Source organism: Pseudopipra pipra, chromosome Z, assembly GCF_036250125.1.
Source record: "Pseudopipra pipra isolate bDixPip1 chromosome Z, bDixPip1.hap1, whole genome shotgun sequence".
NCBI lineage: Eukaryota > Metazoa > Chordata > Aves > Passeriformes > Pipridae > Pseudopipra > Pseudopipra pipra.
The window spans coordinates 16,094,097-16,111,944 of record NC_087581.1 but is presented as its reverse complement, the minus strand read 5'-3'; the positions used below and the strand labels follow the sequence as shown (position 1 = coordinate 16,111,944).

General features: G+C 40.9%; 1 protein-coding gene across 5 annotated transcripts in view; it reads right to left on the bottom strand.

Annotated features, from left to right (window-relative positions):
- Window positions 1–9,641, bottom strand: part of GPBP1 (GC-rich promoter binding protein 1) — a 45,426-nt gene extending 35,785 nt beyond the window's left edge. The window contains exons 1-3 of one of the 5 annotated variants that reach the window (XM_064641144.1): window positions 9,540–9,641; window positions 8,073–9,119; window positions 7,216–7,283 (exon numbers count right to left, since the gene is read on the bottom strand). The gene's annotated coding sequence lies outside the window, so the exon portion shown is untranslated. The other 4 variants (XM_064641147.1, XM_064641143.1, XM_064641146.1 and 1 more) reach the window with 4 other exon arrangements.
- Between the last annotated feature and the right edge of the window lie 8,207 nt (window positions 9,642–17,848).

Genomic DNA, 17,848 nt, shown 5'->3' with positions numbered 1-17,848 from the left:
AGACAGGGCTATCGGTGCAGGGGCACAGACAGATTGCTCACAGGCCAATTTGGTCAGCAAAATGTCGGTTTATTACAAGAAGAACACTCATTATACACCGCTGCTACACCCAGACGTGTGATTCTTCTTCACACAGTATTGGATACATAAGAGCAACATACTTTGTTGTCCACTGCTAATTGGACCACAACAGGTGTCCATATGAGCTGAGGGCACACGTTCACCCTCTTGAAACTCCACCTTAATCTTGGCAGGGAGCCTCCTTTGTTCTAACTTCAAAGGCTGAAGCCATATTAGCCATGCAGTTCTTTTACTGTCTGTACCCAGCCATGCCAAGGCAAGGCCTACAGAAATGCAAAGGAAATTGTTCATACACTATCTCTATTCTCCCAACACAGGACTTTGCATTTTCCCTTTTCTTCATGAGGATCCTCTGTCCAGTTCTCCAACCTGTCCAGGTTCCTCTGCACGGCAGCACAAACATCAAGTGTGTGCATATCATCCAGTTCTCCCCATTTTTTATGATCTGCAAACTTGCTAGGGGTAAACTCCACCCCGCTGTGCAGGACTTCAGTGAAGATGTTCCATAGTAGGGGCTCCAGCACTGAACCCTGGGGTGCACAGAAAGAGATGCTTCCAAATGATCTGTGTGCCCTGATCACAGCCCTGATGAGCTGGGCCTCACCATTCAGCCAGTTTTGGATACACCTCACTTCTCTACACGTACTTGTCAGCTTCTCTATGATGACATCATGGAAGACAATGTCAAAATCGTTACTAGAGTCAAGATAAACACCATCCATTGCTTTCTGTTCACCTACCAAGCCAGTCACCTCATGTAGAAGGCTATTAGCTTGGTTAAGTGTGATTTCCCCATCATAAAGCCATCGTGACTGCTCCCACTCACCTTCCTGTCCTTCAGGTGTTTGGAAACAAGTTTCCAGGATCAGCTGTTGTACAACCTTCCCATGAACTGAAGTGAGGCTGACTGGCCTGTGGTTCCCTAGATTCTCCTTCTTACCCTTCCTCATGACAGGATTAACATTTGCTCTCTTGTCATACTTAAGAACACCTTCCAATGACCATGAGACCTCTCAAAGATAATGAGGAATGACCTTGCAATGACATCAGCCAGATCCCTCTGCACTCACAGAAGGATCCTGTTAAGGCCTATGGACTTAGAAGTTACTTCATTTAAGTGATCTCTATCCTGATCCTTTCTACACTGAGAGTGAAGAAAAAAGCACAGCAGAACTAAAGATGACAAGGAGGTGAGATCAGAGACTGACCCCACACAATTTTAAGGGCATGTTAACTTGTCTAACCAGTATTCAGAGGCAAAGACAGTCTCACTAGTACTGAACAGATCCAACTCCAGAGAGGTCTCCTGAAGTGTATAAAATACAAATACTTCCCTAGCTCAGAAAGGTGTCTCCAATATTTAAGACAAGTTTCATTATTGTTGATGAGACACATTTAGTAACACTTTGTAATAAACAGCTTTTTTTTCCATAATATTCTAGCATGAAGAAACAGATAAAATAGTGACATCACTATAATAAGGACAAGACTAAGCAGTATAATAGTAAAATAGCCAAAAAACTTACACACTTTAAAAACTTGATTTACTAGAAGTTTGTGTGCTTTTGGCCATATTACTAACTACATCCTGTTTAAATAGAGCTGACCAAAATATTGTAGGAAAAACAGATTTTAAACTAATGCTAAACATTGGGGGAAAAAACCCCTGACAGCCGAATTCATCATCAAAAGACAAGGAAAAACAGTTCTGTATTTTCAGCTTCTATACTCTCATTCTCTGTGGAGAGTCTATATCATTTTACAGGAAACAGTTTCCATGGCACTTGAGTATTTCAGAGATTGTCAGAAGACCATTAAAATAAAAGGCAATATAAACTCAACTAGCTAGGCATACTTGAAGCTTGTGAATGGAATAGCAAATTTAGTAACAGGGAAGAAAAGAAAGCTTCAGGCCACAAATTCACAAAGTTAGAAGGGAGATACAAATTTAAATTTCCTGATGCTCCCTGAAGACCAGTTTAGAAGTTCAGTCTATTGATTTGCACAGAGAAAACCATGAACAGAATAAATGTTAAAAGCATACAGATATATGTACATTCATATCTTTCAGGGAAGTCTAAAATTATCACGTACGCATATGTAAGTGGCACATTCCCATGATCTTTTACCTAATGCCTCACAGATTATTATTACATTAAGTATATACAACATTAAGTACAGCACACCATAAACTACATGTAGGAACCTTAACTACAAACTCATTTGACAACCCACCCTCATCTTGTCATCATAATTTTTAGTATAATTTTTATAAATGTGGCAAAAGAAGATTGTAAACCATCAGAATTAAAGTATACTATAGTGTCATGAGAGGAGGAGAAAGGTTACATTCAGTGTCTCAAGCTTGTAGCTACTGCTGGGCTGCTTTGCTTTCTTCGTAATGAGCTCCAGCAAGTGTATCAAATTCTTATTTCATCAGAAGGCAAACGAAGCATATGTCTGAATTTCAGAAGGTCCAACAAGTCAGTCTGTATGACGCCTCAGAAAAGACTGACCATCTAACAAGAAGAGAAAAGAGGCACACAGTTTTCTAGGATTAAAACTGAATGTTTACTATCAAAGATATGCCAAACACCAACTGTACTGCATTTCATCACAACAAAATGATAAAGGCACTTGCCACAGTCATTTCTTTTTTCTGAAGAAGCATCATCATAGGCAAAGTTCTCACTAAGACAGAGCAATTCTAGAATAACCAAGCTACAGAGCAAACTCTCCTTTCAGTCCTCACATCATGGGCCAGCTTCAAATTTTTACTTCAGCTACTTAGCATGAGCCACAGAAAAACTTCTAAGTGTTGGTCTGAATTAGGCAAAGAAACTATGTGCACAAGTCCCAGCCATCAGACTACACACTCTCCATATACAGAAATATTCAGCACTTTTCTGAAGGCCTAAGCAGGCCTTCAAAATAACCCCCTCCATCAAAAGTTTTTTCTTCTGCCACAAAACACACCTTCTGTCAAAAAAAACACCCTTCCTTAAGTGGTTTGCACCACTGTTATCACTTCCTATGATAACAGATTCTCCTTTTCTGTTATCTCTAGTCAAGAGTAGCACTAATTTGAAGTTGCCAAGTGTATGCACTAAACAATACTTTTGTTCAAACCCTGTCTCAATTTTCATTGTCCTTTTAAAGACACATTTTATTAGATATCTTCCTTACTACTCTGCAATTCATGTAGTTCTAACAAAGCAAAATAAACTAATTTCAAGTTATTTTGCTATCCAGAATTTGCACGTTAATAAAACAGAAAATAATACTCAAACCGTTACACAAGCTTTACAAGTTTTTGAAACTGGAGGCATTTCTACCAATCACAAATTGCTGCAAAAGCATGACTACTTCAACTAAAGATTCTTTCTTTCTTTTTTCTCCATGTAAATGAACAGCCACAACAACAAAATAAGTTTACATCTTTGCGATCAAGCTTTTAACGCTCTGAAGGCTAAAACGTTCATGTCACCCCCAGCTACGTTTCAATGTAAAGTCATCTTTCAAAAAGGTTAAGTTTGCATACAGCAATTCTCTCAGGTTTTTTGGTCCTCTAAAATTTATTGTCAAAGACTCACACCTTCAATAAAAGAGATGAGAACCTTTAAAGGTCTCTCCCATTGGGTCAGGAGACATTTAAAGTTCTAAAATAGTTCAGCTGAAGCCTCTTCTTTTTCAACCATGCTACTGCAGAGCCAGACAAAACCTCTAGCTTTAGTTATGCTGTCCCCACCATCCAATACAGAACTGACCTGATGAGTATTCTATCACTGAACAAGCTGGAAGAACAAAAGATATCCATACAATTTATAATTTATCTTCTTGCCTCATGTTTTAAAAAGAAATATAGCAACTAAAGCTTCCTGTAGAACACTGAGAAAAGAACAAGGTCTTCTGTCAAATCTGACAACTTCCAAAAGTCTTAGGACGTGCCTAGGCATGAGAAGTGTACAAATTGCAATGGTCAGTTTTTTAACCATTTAAAGCTAACACATTCTCTAGTACAACCACAGTCCTAACATCTAGCTTTACAGAGACTTAGCAAAAAACAAACAAGCAGACAAAAGAGAAAAATGAAAATCCATCTTCATTTGTACTCAGGGTCCAAGCCCTTTGTTTTACATAAGGATCTAGAATGTCAGCAAACCGGGGGGGGACACTGCTATTCTAGACATCCCAACCACTGTGCTTTATCATATGATCACCTTTTCTACATATACACACAGTTCACAAGCAACAGGCATTATATCACTTCTGTAGGTCAAATACAGATATCACAACAACCAAAGTTAGTAAGTTCTTTAAATAACATTATCAAGATTTCTTATCCAAAAAAAGTTTTTCTTCTGGCACTGTACCAAAATGTAGAGTAATAAAAAAAAACCCCAACATTATTTCATAAAATGAAATAACTTCATATTTGAAGGTAAACCATAACCAGGTTTCTTCTGCTTGAAATTCTACACACTTTAGTGTCTAATGGTTCTGCTAAATGGTACTGATCATCAAGCAGAAAGCTTGAGAAACGCTAATCTCTTGCCCTTTTGCAAGGTTCAAAGTCCAAAAGCTGAAGTGTGAGTTCAGTAACATCACCGTCCCAGTCAGCATACATTACATAATGAGGAATTATTTTCCAATTTGGAGTCTCACAAGGATCTGAAGAAGCAGAAGTAGAAAAAGTAGAAGTAGAAAAAGGCAGAAGTTCTGCCATATCCTGAGCATATAAAGCAGAGAAACAATTCTCTATATCTATCCCTGACTACCCAAAATATGAAAGGAGGTGACTGTGTAAGAGTTGATAGCACCACACAGGGCATCATCATCAGTTGCTATGTAGTAATTACTGCTCAAACACACAGAGTAACAAAAACCAAAACAAAACACAGGCCAATTCTCAATCACATTTATTTATAATAAGGTCTCCAAATATTTCTCCTGTTCTCTCCTCCACCTAGCACGACAGAATTTACTCCTACTACTAAAAACATAAGTAAAAGGAACTTCCTCAGAAGTTATTGATGCACTGTCACCACTGCACTGTTTTATCCACATTTTAAACAGAATAACCACATTAGAATGGAGGGGGGGAAAGGCACACAGAGTACATTAACTTGTGCAAAGCTAAATATCTGCACAATTTGCCTTTATCATTTTACAGCTGTAATTCCACTTCAGCTTTACTGCAATATTAAAGGGTGCTTATTCTCAAAAGTTCCCACCAACAGTTTTTTCACACAGCAGAGCAACCTACACCATTCTTAAGAATTGGCCAAAACAAATGTACTCATTTTACGATTCTACCAAAATAGACACATCAGTAAAAGACATAAGCTGCTGACAGTTATTCCTCTACAAAAACTATGTTTACATCAAGGCTTAAAGTATAAGCTCTTGGGGGCAAGAACCTTATCTTCATAGTCGTCTGCAAACCACTCAACAGACTGTCAGCACTTAAAAAATAAAAACCTGGGGAAGAAATTAAAGTTGACCAGTAGGCTTGGCATTTTCTCCTCAGTAGGCCTCATCTGTGTATGAATTTTGTTTAGGATACAGGGCACTGCTGTAAAACATGCCCGAATCCTTGTAGAACACTTATGCACACAAATAAAACACACTTTTGTAGGATCCCAGAAGGGGTAGTGTGTATGTCTCAAACACCAACAGCTGGATGGCTGTGGAGCCAACCAACGATTGTTGCTATAAAACAGACAAAGGATTGTTGGTACTAACACTCCCAAAAGAATGGGATGTGACTGGAGAAGGGGCCATGCAGAGCTCATGATCGCTTTTTCTTTCTCTCTGTTGCCCTCTCTTGGGTTCACCTCTTCCTTTATCTTTCACCCTTTATCCAAACCCCACTGCCATGTGCTTATATAGTGCTTATATAGTAGGACTAACATACCAGTTTCAATGCCAAATGTATAATTTACTAACAAAACTTTGTGATTTTTTGGTGGGCCCTCTGACTTTTGTTGTTCCTTTTGACCAATGAGCATTTACAAATTTTGGGTGCTTCCTTCCTCTCAAGTGTGGGACCTCACAACTTCCCAAGTGTAAACACGGTGAAAAGAATGAAAGCATTACCCCACCAACATACAGAGAGGGGGAAAGACAGAGTTAATTACATGAAGCTAAAAAGCAAACTCTTCAAAACTTCCAGAAGGGAAAGAATTTAGATAAAAGACGTCACCCAAAATAGTTAAGTGTGGGAAGAAGCTCCTAGATTTCAGTGAGAGCCTCTTGAAGAGAGATAAAAGTATCTCACAGCACTGAAGTAGCTTGAAGAAAAGAGACACATCACTTTTTCTATGAGTTAAGAAGTGAACACCTAGAATAATATCATGAGCATAATATAGACAACAGTCAAATGAAATGACCACTCACACCTAAACTCTCCATTTACCAAATGCTTTCAAACAAAACACATTGAACCAAGCACAGGAATGAGGAAGATCACTCTTTTCTATTGGTTTGGTTCCTTCACATGTGGCTCACCTTACCAGTCAATTCCCAGCCACACCAAGACTCAACACAGAAGAATCACAAGCCATAGCCAGAGATCACAGAAACAGCCTCCTACTCATGCTCCACAGTTTCCATGTTTTCAAAACAACAAAACTGAAATACAAGTTAAAATTACAAAACAGCAAGACCATCCAAAGCAAAAAACCAAAGCTAATTCAACTTTTAGATACTGACAACACACAGAATATAACTTTAGTGAGTCCAAGAATTTATAAAACTGGTGTAAATGCAAGTTCTTCATTTGTGGTCAAAATAACAAGCTACAGAAGGAAAAAAACACTGCAGTAATCTTTAAATACAGTTTCACATGCTTAACTTCACTTTTTCTACAAGGTTTTAATACAAGCAATCTTCCCAATCATCTTTGCAGTGCCTTTAGAGAAAACCTTTCTTTTTTTTGTTAGTTCACTACTATTAATACTCCAGTATTGCAGAAGCCCTTAAGAATATTTTTAAAAACTGACAACTAAGGTAAACGTGCCGTGTTTACCAGACTCTCAGTTTAAGGTCTACCCAATAACACTTTAATTATTTAAAGCTTTATGAATCATCAAGAGGATAGAGGAGAAAGAACTTAGTAAAATTACCACTGACTTTTGAATTAAGTTGCTCTGTTCATCTTGATTTTCTTTAAGGCAGTAGCAGCTCAGCTGAATGCAAACCTATAAAAAATTATTATAAACATATTAATTTCAACATTTAAATTTTACCCACAGAAATATTTAATCACCATACAAGAAAGTGAACTGCAATACATCTAAAAACAACATATAAGATTAGCCACTTCACCACTAGATTTTGTTTTGAATTCTTCCAAGACAACGGAGTGTTTTTGTAATGCTATACTTGCAGACCAGCCATACGCTCATTCATTCATTCCCATTACAGAATAAGAAAATACATTGAACCCGAATGTGAAATATCAACACAGTAAAAAGCTAGTCTGCACAGACAGTAAAATGCTTTTTGGTAAAAACTACCTGGCTTTCACAACTGACAAAGAACAGTGGAAAGAAAAAAAAAAGAGTAAAACCCCACCTACATTAGTACCACCTCGATGCTGCAAAAACATCTAATACAAATGGGAAGACTGAGACATGCAAGCCATCCAGCAGACTTGTTCAGATATACGTAACAGCTCATTGCTGAGATTACAACATCAACATGAAGGTTAAGTTCCGTATGGATTTAGTCTAGATGTATCTACTTTTTAATCTCCCATAAAAATCCTACCTACACGCTTCTCCTTGTACATGTATTCTTCAAATTCATAAAGAAGTATTCCATTAATTATAAAAAGCAGCAAGTAAAAATTAACAAGCTCATTTCGAGGTTCTCGAAAACAAACCCCAAACAACAACGTCTAGGCAATAAACACTACCATTTTAACTGTTCTATTGATAAAAGGTTTATTCAACTGTAAATGAATTTATGAACTCTACAACACTTACCTAATTCAAGAGGACGACACAAGGTGTTAGTACTGTGAGATCTGTATTTTTCCAGTTTGTTTTCCTTGAGATAATATCCCGAGTTCCCGTTGATACTACATTCGTAGCACTCTGACATAAATTTGACCTCACAGAAATCAGCTATCCATCCTTCTTTTTACAGATTCAACAAGGCTATTTACAAAGTTTGCCAACGGTCTGTTTTAAAAATCTTTTCTTGTCTCTGACACCTTTTTGTCTTGTCTATTCCATGTAAATATCACTATAAGAGGCATCAGCTCCAGGTAAAATATATACACGTTTTACACCACAAACTGAGAAGCCAAAAATCCAACTTTCACATACGAACCGTAGAACATTTCCCAGCTTCAGGTAACAGAGGCGTTTGTAAACAACAGCTATCTGGATACCTCCATACTGCTTATTGGCAACAACATTTTTCAGCAAAAATACTACATAAAATATAAAGGAAAAAATGATAAACAGACGTCTGTTAGATTCTTCATTTAAAAAATGGGTCTCACTGCAAAATGGAAGAAGGTTATGTCAAAAAATCTAAAAAATAAAGTAAGGGGGAAAAAATATCTGCCATGAAACTTTTCAGCAATGTCTACACACTGAGTCAGGCCACATTTAACCTGGATCCAGTTAACAAAACTGGTTATGCCTATGACTCAGCCAGAATGCTGCCTAGAAGTAAGCGTACCTAAAAACAACAAAGCACTTTATTTTGGCAGCTGAAGTATTCAGAATTTGATAAATTTAGCAATGTATCCACGCCATGAGGACAAAAGATCCCAGGGTGATGTGCTCGGCACTGACTGAAGAAAAAAATCTCACGACTTCTTCAATTCTCAGATGCCTACTGATTGTTTGAGAAGCCTTTTCAGGACGCAGCACGCAAAAATAATCCCAGAACAGTGTCCGGTATTTCTCCCCTTTCACAGGAAGCAACTGCTGCAGGTCAGCGTGAACCTTTTTTTTTCCTCTACCAGCTGGAGCAAAAGGCTGTAAAACATCCAGGATTCCCTCTGTCGTCCACGCCGCCTATGGTAAAAAGAAGCAAAATAATCAGTGTTCCTTTACGAAATCTGGACTGGTGCTATACAAACACACAACAACAATACCCCACAAACCTGAATCTTAAAAACAGAAACAAACAGAAACCTGGATGTTAAAAAGCAAACACGGATGCCAAACCCGAGAGCGGAAGCCTCGGTTACACCTCCACTCACATCCCGGAGAGGGCGGCAGGGATGTCTGACGGAGAGCACAGCCTATCAGCGACACCCTTCTTCTGTTTCTCATTCCCGAAAGAAAAACGGCAGGAGAGGGATGACGAGAAAGGGAGGGTGGGCTTGGGGACGGAAGAGAAAAAATAATCCAGAGGGAAAGAAAAGGGTCATTTCTCGTTTTACTGGGAAAGGTGAACAGCTGTCCAGAAGGCGCCGGGCGGGAAGCGCTGACCTGGGCCCGGGACACCTCCCGCGGGAGCAGCTGGAACCCCTGCGCGGCCGGGGCCGCCTCTCTCGGCCCAGGGGGAGCACAGCTTCTCGCTGCGGCCCCGCCGCCCCGCGCCGTCACGGACCGCCCCGCTCCTCCCGCGGGGAGCGGCTCCCTCCGCCCCCGCCGAGGGCGGGCCAGGCGGCGCGGCGGGGGAGGGACCGGAGCAAAGCGGGGCGGCTCGGCTGCTCCGCGGCTGCTGTGCCCGTATCCCGGGGACGTCCCGGGGGTATCCTGCTGGTATCCGAAGGTTATCCCAGGGGTATCCTGGTTGCTCCCTCCGGGGCACCCCCGGCGGTCGTCGCTCCCCCCTCCGCTCGCCAGCCGCGCGCACACACGCACAGGCGCGCGCACACACGCACAGGCGCGCGCACACACGCACAGGCGCGCGCACACACGCACAGGCGCGCGCACACACGCACAGGCGCGCGCACACACGCACAGGCGCGCTCCCCTCGCTCGCTCAAAATGGCGCCCCTCAGCGCCGCAGTGCCCCCTGCGCGCGCCCCCGCGCCAGCCTCGCGAGAACCGCCGCGCAACACCCCCACCCTTCGTCCCCCCCGGCGTGAGCCCCGGGGGAGGGGCGGGCGGGGCTTCCCGGGGCCGCCCCCGCCGTGACGTCACGGGAACGATCCCGAACGTTCTGCGCGCGGCCGGGAATCCCCAGCGCGCTCTCCGCCCCGCCCCCGCCGCGGGAGTCCCCGGCGCCGCCGTAATTCACCGGATATTGGCGCAGCCCCCACCGGCGCCCGCGGCACGGACGCTGCAGTATGTTCGGCGCCGGAGCGGTCCGAGGCCGGTAAGAGCACCAACAACCACCATTTAATCCAACAACAAAGAATCGGCAGACGAACCGACAGAAGCAGCTGGCTTTGCTAATTACAACGTTTCCCTCTGCATCCAATAAAGTATGGAGATTTTCCTTGGCCCTCCTTTTGTTGTTAATTTATTTGTAAAAACTCTTTTAATTATCTTTCACAGCAGTGGCTAAATTGAGTTCTAGCAGAGCTTTCGCCTTTCTAATTTTGTCTCTACATGACCTAACAACACCCTTGTATTCTTCCTGAGTACTTCTTCCAAAGGTCAAAAACTCTCTTTTTTACCCTGAGTCCCAGCGAAATCTCCCTATTCAGACAGGCTGGTCTTTTTCCCTGCTGGCTGTCTTTCAGCACATGGAGACAGCCTGATCCTGCACCTTTAATATTTCCTTATTAAAGTATATCCAGCCTTCCTTGACTCCTTTCTTATTAAAGACACTTTCCCCAAGGACTATTCGAACCAGTGCCCTGAAGGGGCCAAAGTCTGTCCTCTGGTAGTCCATGGTGCAGGTTTTGTTGACCCCCTTTCTTCCTTCACCAAGAATTGAAAACTATCAGTTCATGGTCACTATGCCCAAGACAACCTCCAACCACCACATCACCCACCAGTCCTTTTCTGTTCACAAACAGCAGGTCCAGTGGGGCATCTTCCCTTGCTGCTTCACACACCTGCTCTGCCAGGATGTTACCTTCTAGGAAGGTAACACTCTAGGAACCTCCTAGACTGCCTCCTCTCTACTGTGTTGAGTTTACAGCAGACATCTGGCAAGTTAAAATTTCCCACAAGAACAAGGGCCAGTGATCATGAGACATCTGCCAGCTGCTTGTAGAATGCTTTGTCTGCCTTTTCATTCTAGTTGGGTGGTCTATAACAGAATCCCACCAGGACATCTGCCTTGTTGGCCTTCCCTCTGATTCTTACCTATAGGCACTCAAACTTATCACTATCCTTGATCTACATACAATTGAAACATTCCCTAATGTACAGAACCACACCACCACCTCTCCTTTCTTGCCTAATGGGATGATCTATGAGACTGTCCTAATTACAGGGGCCAGGACCAGTTTATCGCTATGTGGGTATAACCAAAACTGTGTACTCTACACTTTCTCTGTCACTTCTGATGGACTATTAATAATGGATCATTTGCAGCAGCTGCCCAGGGTACACCTGACACCTCAGGCTACAAGTTGGGTGTTAAAGAATCCTGCAGCATTTTCTTTGTCTTCACACAATGACTCAGCTGTGATAACTCTCCTCCAGGGAGGCATTAGCACCTTCACACCTAGCCTGAGGGGTCATCTCTGCTAATGGGCCATACTGGACTGGCATAATAGTCACCTGCAACGACCTAGACCATCAAAGATCTCAAAAATATCCCATGAATCACAGAGTTAAAATCCCCGCCCTGGGAGAGGTACTGGGCATTCCCATCTGAACCCAAGCACATATAATCTTCAGGTTTTGGGACATTGGTACCGTTCATCGGATCCAGAGGAGGACCATAACTTCAACAGGACTGCGACTGCCACTCTCAACAAGACTGCGATCTTCACTTTGACAGAACTGCGACCATCAGTGAAGCCAACAGGTTTCTTTTCCTTTTATTTTGCATCCAGGGGGCCACGTGGTGCTCAGCACAGGGACTAATGAACACCATTCTGTTCTTGTCCCAGGGTGATGGGTTATACATCTGTCTTTGGAAGTTAAAACCAGTTTTCTCTGTATCATTGTATTTATTGTAATATTTTTAGTAAATTTTAACTGTGACTTGTAATCTCTCTTGAGTTGGGTTCATTTCTACCCCTAGTTTATTTTTAAACCAGCATAGAGACCAAAAGTTTAAAATGTATTTTGGCAGGCACTTAAAATGTGCTCATTTCTTCTAGCAGTAGAACCTAAGACGACTGAAGGCCCACACCAAGACCTTAAACCATCTTGTCCGGGAGCTGCTTTATGCTGATGACGCCGCCCTTGTTGCCCACACAGAAGCAGCTCTGCAGCGTTTAACATCCTGCTTTGCAGACGCTGCTGAGCTCTTTGGGCTGGAAGTCAGCTTAAAGAAGACAGAAGTTCTCTATCAACCAGCACCTCAGGAAGTCTTCCATCATCCCTATATCACCATTGGCCAATCAGAGCTCAAATCAGTCCAGCAGTTTAATTACGTAGGTACCCTCATCTCCTCGGATGGTAAGATTGATGGAGAGATAGACAACAGGTTAGCAAAGGCATATAGTGCTTTTGGAAAACTCCACAAAAGAGTATGACGTAATAAACACTTGAAGAAAAGCACCAAGATCAGTGTTTACAAAGCCATAGTGCTGTCTACTCTCTTATATGGATCTGAATCATGGGTCATCTACCACCACCACCTGCGACTCCTAGAACGCTTCCATCAATGCTGCCTCTGTACAATCCTAAACATCCACTGTCAGATTATTTGACCAATACATCTGTTCTAGAACAAGCAGCAGTCACAAGTATTGAGGCCATGTTGCTGAGAACACAGCTGCGATGGGCAGGGCACATCTCCAGGATGAAGGACCACCACCTCCCTAAAATCTTGCTTTATGGTGAACTTGCCACTGGCTGCCGCCAAGAGAGGAGCCCCGAAGAGAAGATACAAGGACTCCCTGAAACAACATCTCAGCCTCAGCCATACTGATCATCATAACTGGTCTACTCTGGCCTCCAATTGGGAGGTCTGGAGACACACCATCTATAACGCTGCTGCTTCCTTTGAGAAAGCACACAGGATCACTCTTGAGGAGAAAAGACAATGCAGAAAGAATTGTGTCTTGCAGAATATACCACCTAAGGAGTCTTTCTGCTGTGCCTTTTGCAATTGGATATGTCTATCTCGTATTGGCCTCATTAGCGTGCTTGTAACAAACGTGGATAGAGCCTTCCTAAATCTTTGTTCGCGAAGCCCAGCCATGATACATGAAAATACAAGATACTTTTGTGACTATAGTACACACTCAGATTGCTAATTAAGCAAATAATAAATAAAAATATGGAAATATACTTAATTTCTTACTATTACACATTTTTGTGTCACTGCATGAAGATGTACAAATACTTAACCTTATACTAAAACCCAGTGTGGCCAATATCAATCTGAACCAAAGGATCAGGCAGAAAGCCAAAATCAAAATTTTCATAGAACAGGTTTAAGTCTGATTAATACACATTTGATCCAGAAAGCTTCTGATACAGTGAGCCCAATATTTAAAAACAAGAAAGCAAATGACCATCTAATGTTAGTAATAAAAACCCAACTCTAATGTATGTTCTTCTAAACAAAGGAGTATTTGTACAATCAGTTCGCAAACACAGTGAGAATTCCTCAGTACAAGCACAGTTTTAATGAACAGTCTTTATTTCAAAGTCTTAAATATCTTTCAGCTGCATGTTCACAATATGAAACATTTTAAGCAGCCAAATTAAAAGAATGGAAGCATTATACAGAAGTGCATGGCAACATCTGCTCATTATTATTTGCAGTAACACAATGAAAACTAGTAGAAAGTGTATGGGCTTGTCTATTTTTATGTATTATCCCTTCTAGGAAAGGAAGGTACGATGACTTTTCCAATTGATTTAGGATTTCAGTGGGTCTGTCTACAGAAATAAGATAACAGGATTTGACTGTATTAAATAACCCACCATTATTATTTCCACTGTATGATGTATAACCTCTAGTTACTTGATTTTTCAATAATTCTGAGCATCTCTGTGTCCTATGCATTAAACACAATAAGCAAGTACTGAACAGGTCTGAAAGTTAAAATGTAAGTTGACTCTTTTTTTCTGAAGAATTTTCATATTAAAATTGCCACTGACTTTGATGGTAGCAAAATTCTAGGCAAAGGCTTCAATAAAGCTGTAGTTAACATTTCATATTTTGAAGTAATACCACAGTATTAATTTTGAATGTCACATAAGTACATATTTGACCTACATTATTGAAATTAATCATTTTATCTCATTCAAGACAATGGTGTTTCTACCTCAAAGAATCAGTATCTTGGTGACACAAGTGAAAAGCCAGGATAAGAACACAGAGGCCATGCTTTTGTTTATACTAATTAGAGATTAAAACATTATTTAGAATCAAGCTTTTAAAAGAGCACCTCCTCCATTTCAGGTTTTTTACATATATTGTAACTGAAAATAGCCTGATTAGTAGCTTTTTTCCCCTTCAACAATAAGAGCACCATTCTCCAAAAATGCATTTCAGAAACATTGTGCAGTATTAAACTAAGGGCTATTTGAAGATATTTTAATGGGTTATCTCCATTAAGTAGTATTCTTTTCATGTAATGAAAGCTAATAAATTGCAGTTAAAAGGGTACAGCTGTTTTTCAAATATGTCCCAGATGAATGTTGCCTAAATTATATTTATTCTGTTGAAGAATAAAGTCATGGTATACAACTTCTCCAAAATAATACGTATGTAAGTCCTAAATGTACTTAATTTCTACTCTATTCCACCCAGAAAAGTGAAGCAACAGCAAGTGAATATTGACTGTTCTGAATTTTATAAAGAACTCAAAATAATCACAAGAAACTGTTTAGATGAAAAGGAACAAGTTGGAGGAATTATGAACTGAACGTTCAATACCAAGTGACCAATTTTCCTAAGATGTTTGTCTTTACCCTACTCTTTTCTCTATAAAGTGTTTTCCCCAAAAATTAGCCTTGCTAAGTTGTGAACTAAAAGCAGACATCAAGAGACTAGATGACTAGCATGATGTTAGGATCTTGTACATACCTAAATAAAAGCAGATCTCATTTTAATAGTTTTGTTTCCTAGCCAAATCTATTTGCTTTATCCCTTTTTTCCTTTAAAAAAATCTGTATTGGCATGAACTTGTGCCAATTTTTTTTTTATTTCCCCCATTTTTTAATTACTAATTTAGAAACTTATCTCATCCAAGTGAAGTGACAAAGAACATTTTTGTAAGGATTTGCTGCAAGTTTTGTCCACCACCCATGTGCATAGTAGGGTTTTTTTAAATATGTGTATCTTTGTGAACTTTTTGATAGACAATGATGATAGTTATTGTAAGCTTGGTAATTTAGGGTACTGAGGGAGTTGGTGGAAGCCTCCATCACTAATCATCAGTCCTTGCCAAATGAGGACATCCCAGACAAATAGATGTTGGCAAATGTGATGCCAATCCACAAGAAGGGCCAGGAGGAGGATCTGCGGAACTATAGGCCTGTCAGCCTGACCTCAGTGCCTGGCAAGGTTATGGAACACATCATCTTGAGTGCAATCATGCAGCACACACAGGAAAACCAAGGGATAAGACCCTTGGTTTTAGGAAGGGCAGGTCCTGCCTGAGCAACCTTATCTTTTAAGATCAGGTGACCCACTTAGTGGATGAGGGGAAGGCTGTGGATGTTGTCTACCTGCACTTCAGCAAAGCCTTTAACACCATCTCCCACATCATTCTCCTGGAAAAGCTGGCAACCCACGGCTTGGACAGGTGCAGCCTTCATGGCTAAGAATCGGATTAAGAACTGTCTGGATGGCCAGGTCCAGAGAGCGGTGCATGGTGCCACATCTAGTTGGCAGCTGGTCACTAGTGGTTTTCCCCGGGGCTCAGTAATGGGTCCAGTCCTATTTAGTTAAACTTTACTGGTGCTCTGGATGAGGGGACCAGGTATACCCTCAGTAAATTCGCAGGCAACACCAAGTTGGGTGGGAAGGGTTCAAGAAATGACAGGATGTGTGGCTATGGCAACTTCAACTTAGTGTCATGGTCTAGTTGACAAGATGATGATCAGTTAAAGGTTTGACTCAATGATCTCAGAGTTTTTTTCCAACCCAAATGATTCTGTCATTCTGTAATTATAAATTGGCTCACAAGAAATAGGCCAAATACACTCAAAACACAAGTACAGGGCTTCCTGTTTAGGAAACATTCCTCCTCAGTCCTCCCAAAACAATAAAATCTTATTACACTATACTAACTTTGCCAGAATGGCTAACAGCATTTCTTTAATACGTTTCTTAAATATTTTTCAAATTATGATGGCAATGGTGTACACATTTAAAGGATTTTGAGAGACATCAAAAAGCACAATGGTTTTCTCCCTTCACCCAGTGTGACACATATGTCACTGTTATAAAATGAAAATTAGCAACCTGCAATTCTATACTTTATAGAAATTTTTTCTCGTTACGCTCGTTGTTGTTTATAATTCAATTACACACCTACCTTTTCATTAAAAACTTCTACACTCCTCCTTGCCCAGCAGTAAGACATACAGAGGCAGTACTCGGTAATCTGTAACTCATATGGCAGTTCTGGAACACGTCATGACCTGCTGTGATAGAGCTATGAGGTCATACTATTTTATCAAAGAGAACTGAATTATAATAGGAAAACTCAGTTGTAAATCTGATAAAATACTTTAATTGGCAAATAAACAACAAATTTTTCTGTAAAATTACACACAGTTGAAAAGCTTCATCATGTTGAACAGCCTAATGACTCAGAAGTAAACTACATCAGAAGTTAGGAAATAGCTACTTGCATACAAATTGGGGAGAATTCCTATTATGAAAATGTACATAGTAGCAAATACGTACTTCCCTGAATTGGGGATTTTTCCTGCTGCATTTTCTGTGCTATTTTGTTGATAAGATAAACAAGCCCGTGTATGTGTTACACATTTTGTCTCACCCAAGTTGAGGCTTCGAGAGAACAGGGAACTGGGTTTGTCGTATCTGAAGGTGTCACAGATTTACTTGTTCTAAAACACCAAGCAGGGAACTTTTCTTTCCAGTGCATTTGTGTAAAAGAAAAACATTGAACAAGGGAGGGGGGTAGGTGTTTGCCCAGGGTAATTGACACACACAAAGGAACTAGCTAGTAGATCCACGTTCCAAGATGATGGCCCTCCGAAGAGTGTGGGGAGGGGTGGGGAGGTTTTTTTTTTTTCCTCTCCTCCAAAACGGACACTTCACTATTGCCCTAACTCAGGCACGGTGTATGTTGGAGGAGTCCGAGGTTCACTTTGTTTTCAGCCTGGTCACCTGGCTGTTTCTGGTCCCGGTTTGCCTCCGCTTGCCTGTGCCCTGCTCTGCCCCCAGCCCGGACCTGCTCGGATTTTGCTTCTGTAATAAATAAGAAATGGTAAAATTTACTCGTCAAAATATATATTGTACTTTTCATATATTATAGCTAATGCTTTGCTGGGACTGGGGAGTTGTAAGCTGCGGAATAGTTAACTACTGTGTTACTATTATAAGTTGACTATCCTGCAACTGGCAGTCCCCTAGTTGGCAAGATAAAGTATTCTGCTTTGCTGAGCACGTATACTATATGCTGTTTTTCTAAAAATATTGTCTATTTTCTAAAAATATTGTCTAAAAATATTGTCTATTTCTAAAAATATTGTACTCATTAAAAAAGGAAGAAGAGAACAAGGATCAG